General features: G+C 33.1%; 1 pseudogene; it reads right to left on the reverse strand.

Moving 5' to 3' along the window:
* Positions 1-1,661: 1,661 nt before the first annotated feature.
* LOC104601787 (small ribosomal subunit protein eS28 pseudogene) lies at positions 1,662-1,872 on the reverse strand (annotated as a pseudogene).
* Between the last annotated feature and the right edge of the window lie 4,128 nt (positions 1,873-6,000).

The following is a 6,000-nucleotide window of genomic DNA, read 5'->3' on the forward strand; positions in this document are numbered from 1 at the left end:
TTATGAGCATATGATACAGGTTGGAATATCACCCAATCCGACATAGAAGCACATAGGGTCAGGTTGTTGAATTTTTTTGTAGACAGTGGTTAAGTGCTGAAATTTTTTGTAGACAGTTAATGAACATATGATATGTGTCATTTCTTGTAGACAGTTGTTGGAATCCCACATATTTTTTTTGGAAACATACAGTACTCAGGTTTTCAAAATTCACAGAGAAAGATCACCATTCAGAATGATCAATCAATTTCTTTTTTCCTGCAATTTGGGCATCAACCAAAACAATTGGGTCTTACTAGGACCTACACCGAAATCTTAGAGCCATTGGTGTATACCTAGGCCTAGGCCTGGAGTTTAACCATCCTTGGGATTGTGTCCCAATGATTCAAAAACATTTGTCAATTGTCATCGTAGCCCTTGTTGAGTTTGTGAATCATCTATTGTATCCGAACGGGAACCGTTTATAAACATTTGTTTCTCATTGAACAAGTTTTGAAACGGCAAGAGATAACCATGGCTTAGTATCCATATTATGGTAATTATGACTAGCTTTGCCTGGCCTCTGCCCAGGTGATCACTAGTGGTGGCAATTGGGCGGGTAGGGTTGGGTTTGGTTTGGTTTGAGTTTCAACCCAACCTATTTAACCCGCCAACCTGTTAATGACCCAATTATGTAAAATTAAATTGGTTGGGTTCAACTCAAACCCGCTTTAACTTAATCTAATCCGCCCAAACCCATTAATCTTATATTTATGTACTTAAAACCAAAAATTAACTCCATCATAATAAATAAGTTGGTTATAGCTTAGTGATAATAGTAGTTGTTATTTACACAAGTGGTGAAGATTCAAATCACATTACATGCATTACTTTTACATAAGCAGCAAAGCCATTTAACTATGTTCGGGCTTCGGATTTGATGAACCACTTAGGTTCAAACCGTCGGGAGCTATGTGAATAATGTTTGGACCGGATGACCCAAACCGGGAAAGCAAGCGATACCAAGCCATCCTATTTGAGGTCTATTTCAAATTTGAGTTGACCCGGATCGGTATATGTTGGATCGGGTCAAACTGCGTTGAACTGAACCGGACTTAGGTGAAATTATTTGAATTTATGTTGGGTGAAGTGTGTTGATTCAAGACAAAACTAAATTTAGTCAATAATTAATAGAAAATTAATGCATTAATTATAAATTATTTAATTCAAATGAAGAAAATGAAAAAAAGGCTAAGGAATTAATACTTATGTTTGTAATGGTTAACCCAACGGTTATCCACAATTTAAATGGGTGGGTTGGGTGATGGATTGATCACACAACTCGCCAAGTAAATGGGCGAATTGGGCGGGTTAGATTCTGGGTGAGTTTGGCGGGTTCAGTGGGTTGGGTGAAAAATTGCCACCCCTTAGTGATCACCATTGTAGCTAGCTATCTTCACTATGAAGAATCCCTTGCCACTGAAACTTTTTTTCTTTTTCTTTTTTTGCTCTAAACAAACTCTCGCTTCACTCTCTAAAGCTCAACCAAATAAATAATCCAGTAGATCAGACTCCAATCCAATTTCGAACGAGAACAAGAAATGCACTAGTGTAAATTCAAAATTTGCATTGAAATGGAGATAGACCTTGAAAAAAAAACTCTTTCAGAGGGGAATATGCCCATGGCCTCAACGCAACCTCCTAGCTTCCCTTTCGGATTCAAGAAAGGTGAGGATATCACCCTCCCTAACAAGCCCCTTGACGTTCCTCATGATAAGCCTGTTCTGGTCATCCATAAACTTGACTCTAACCTGAGTCACCTGCCCCCTTGAGCCTTGACCTTGTTCGTCCCATTACCTTCACTACGATGGCAAGTATCACCTAAGAATCCATCTTGAACTGAGATCGGAGAGAATGAATGAGAGAAGAAAGAAACGTTGAGGTTGCTTGCTCGTAACTCACACTCTGTATCTAAGGGGAAGCCTTTGCCGCTAAAACTTGATCGCGAGGGAGAAATAAAGAAAGGTTAAGGCAACATATAAAAATGAAAAGAAGGGTAAAATTGTCTGAAAAATTATAGTATGGGGATTAAAATTTGTTGCAATGGCGGAATCATAATCTTTTTGGATGGATGACAAACGGAGCGAGGTCTTTCATGACCAAAGTATAGGGGGTCTTTTTCACAGACCCCATAGTAAAGGAGGGTCTTTGTAATTTACCCTATGGCTCAGTTTGGAAGGAGTATAAATGCAATTTTGTAGAGTGCAAAACCTTGTATTTTGTATTATTTTGTATGTATTTGTACTCTACAAAATATTATTTTGTATGTATTTTGTATTATTTTGTATGTATTTCCCTTGCCAGACACAGGGAATCACCATTGAAATATTGAAATGGGAGAGAGTGGTATAAACCATGTGGACTTCATGGTGGAGAAACCAATTGCAGGGATGCCAGTAGAGCTGCTCGTCTGCAACCGGGAGTTCATATGTTGCATCATAAGTCACTCTTCTTTACTAGGTTTGTAGGGAAGGAGGAGGAAGAGCAACAACTTACCGTTGATCACTAGTTGATCCTTTGCCGCTGGCGTTGGTTGGTGTTGGTTGCCAATGATCTGGTAACAGGGCTAGGTTCGGAAGTCAGAAGGGGGTTTGAGTTGAGTTCTAACATGAGAGGGAAGGCCAAATTGTGTTTTGTGGCTGGTTCAACCAGCCAAACCACTGATAACAGAGAAAGTCTCCATTAATTCATGATTAAGACTGATGAAATGACGTGTTCGCCTCTCATTGGTGGGTGCACTCGTCCAATGCATCCAAGTGTGCATAGAACGCAAAGTCTTAATGACTGAAACTTTTAAATAGTTTACCATTTTAAGAAACACATAATGGGAACCTTGAAAATTGATTTATGCCATGTGATATGCCCTGATGCATTTATCATTTTAAACCTTAACTAAATCATCTTAATTTACTTTATCTCCTCTTATCAACTAAAATGTGCGTGTGCATTGTAGGAATAATTTCAAATAATAATAATAATAATAATAATAATGATGATGATGATGATGTCATTATCATTATCATCATCATCATGTTGTTATTGTTGTTGTGAAATGTGGTTTCAATCAATTTTGAAAACATTGTTTTTTATAATGTTATTATAGTCAAATCAATTGATCTGATTGGTTAACTTCATCACTCAACTTGGATTTTTGGTGGTATTTGGTGAGGTGGGATCTGCTACTCACACAAGGTGCCTCACAACAACCTCACAAGCACATCCCACCATGCATTGGGAAAATCTCCCATAAATAATAACACATAAGAATGGGAGATGCTCCCCCAATGCACAGTGGGATGTGCCTGTGAAGTCGGTGTGAGGCGCCATGTGTGAGGAGCAGATCTGATCTCGTATTTGGTTGTGATTAAAAAAAATGGTGATTATGTTCTAGAACCATGTCACATCTTTTTGAAAATGAAAACATTGTTTTGAACCATCATAAGAACTCTATTATGTATAGTTGTGGTTGTGTTTTGAATTACATAGAACCATAACCACCATTCTATTTGTGGTTCAATTTTTTTAGGATTCAACACATCATCAGTTGTAGCTAACATGTATAGAAAAAATTCATCTATCATCATTCAACTTTAATTGTAAGGCCTTTTATTTATCACATGTTAAAATATGTGAAAAATATATAGTTATATATTATGTCAAACATATCAAATATATATTTCATCTATACTATTATAAAGCAAACACTTGCCTTAGGCTCTGTGTAGGATATAAATCAAATTTGATAGCATGTCATTAACTTATATCTTTACCTTTACTTACACATATGCATAATAGGTTTCCTCATACTAGTTTTTTATATAATATATAAATATGACCTAAAATGCACAAAATCACTTGGCATGTAAGCCTTCTTTTTGACCCATGTGGTTGTATTCACAAAACTATATTCTATAGTGTTAAAAAATAGGGATTTTGTTAGATCTAGAACTATGGTTTGTTGGTTCTAAAACCAATAACAAAATGGAAATGACCTTTAGAACATTTGTTGTGTCCATAAATCAAATGGAACACCAATGTTTCAAAAACCAACCCAAAGGCTGGTCAATTTTGCCTCAAAGGGTGCAGATCACCGGTTTGACTATCCGGGTCAAATGGGACCGTGCCATGTCAGTACTTTTATATGTTAATAAATAGTGTATAATATATGTTATTTTGTATTTAATTTGTCTTTAAATTCAATTTTTATTTTTAAAAATATTAAAAATTGTGGTTTGAGGCCAGAAAGGGGGGATCACAATAGTAGCGGGGCAAGGCACCATGGGATGCATAGATCTCAAAAAGTTACCCAAAAGCAAAAAATAGATCACCCTAATCGGACATCGGAGTGTAAAGTTATGGACTCCAAAAGTTTGCACATACAATGAGTGTGCAACCCACGACCCAATGACTAGGTTGAACGAGCTGACGATTGAATTGCCTAGGTTAGATGGTTTTTTACCAAGTCAATGTTTTTTTAAATGATGGATTTTAACAGAACCAGACCTAGAATCATGGTCGGATGATGGTTTGAACTGGTCAACTAGCCAGGTCAACGGCAGGTTGAAAACACTATGGAGTAGAACACATTTACAATCACAAAACTATAAAAAAGAAGCCCCCTAGTCAATAACATGGTGGCCTATCTAAAATAAATTTATTTGTTATATTTATTTTTTAGTACAATGAATATATGACATTAGATATGTGGTCATATTTTTATATAGAACTATTATTTTTCACAACTTATTGTTTTTTTGTATATCTTTAGATTTATATTTCTGTTATTTAATTATGACATCATGGATTAACCCATTTGACCTAAAACTACTCACCCTCCAATTAAAAATTTGTTATGCTTTTGGATTAAATTTAAATTTTGTGTTCCATTAATTTTTATCACTAGTAAAATATTGATTGTATCAAAATCAAGATTCAAAGTATTAGAAACACCAAGTGTATCGAAAAGGCAATTTTAAGAGACATATCGGGATATGCCTTGGATACGCATGTGTATAGGAGAAAAACTAAGATACACATAGATATGCTTGGAAACACTATAAATACTTTAATAATCATAAAAATACATCAACAACACTAAACATAAGACTTCAATGAGGTGCATATACATTAAATTAATATATTTTAATGATTTTATGAAGAAATATATTATAGTTAATTATAATTTCATTAAAAATCCTATGCTTAACTATAATTTATAAATTATAATTCATAAGTTTTAATATTTTATGGGATGGGAAAAATCCAACGCTCCTATCCAACCATAAAACATGCATTGGCACAACTTCTAAGTGAAAATAAAATTAATAATTATTTATTATTTAAATAATTACTATTTATTTCCAAAATTTGTAAAAAACAAATAAACATTATATAATATATTCAAAAAATAATTATTAAAGAAGAAATTTTAATTGCTTTGTGGATATGATAGATCATCCATAGATTTATAATATATTCAATCATTGTGATCAAATGATAAAATATAATTAATTCATTCATTCATTATTTTTTAATTCTAAAAATTTAAAATAAAAAATAATTATTAAAGAAGAAATTTCAATTGGTTTGTGGATATGATAGATCATTCATATAATTATAATATATTCAATTGTTGTGATTAAATGATAAATATAACTAATTATTATTTATTTTTAATTCTAAAAATATAAAGAATAAAAAAAATAAAGAAGTAATTTCAATTGCTCTATGGATATGATAGATAAATTCATAGATCTAAAACATATTTAGTCTTTATAGGAAGAGAAAAAAATTACATTTTCAAATTTTTTGTTAATTTATATTTTCCCCAAATATCTTCATGAAATTTCCACAAATCTATTGATAACACAAAAAAAAAATTGTGATTTTGAATGTAAGAAATGTAGATTAACATAAATTTAAACATTCAAGAAAAAAGAAATCACAAGATATTATAAAAAA

This window comes from Nelumbo nucifera, chromosome 1, assembly GCF_055504915.1.
Source record: "Nelumbo nucifera cultivar China Antique chromosome 1, China Antique-T2T, whole genome shotgun sequence".
Taxonomy (NCBI): Eukaryota; Viridiplantae; Streptophyta; class Magnoliopsida; order Proteales; family Nelumbonaceae; genus Nelumbo; species Nelumbo nucifera.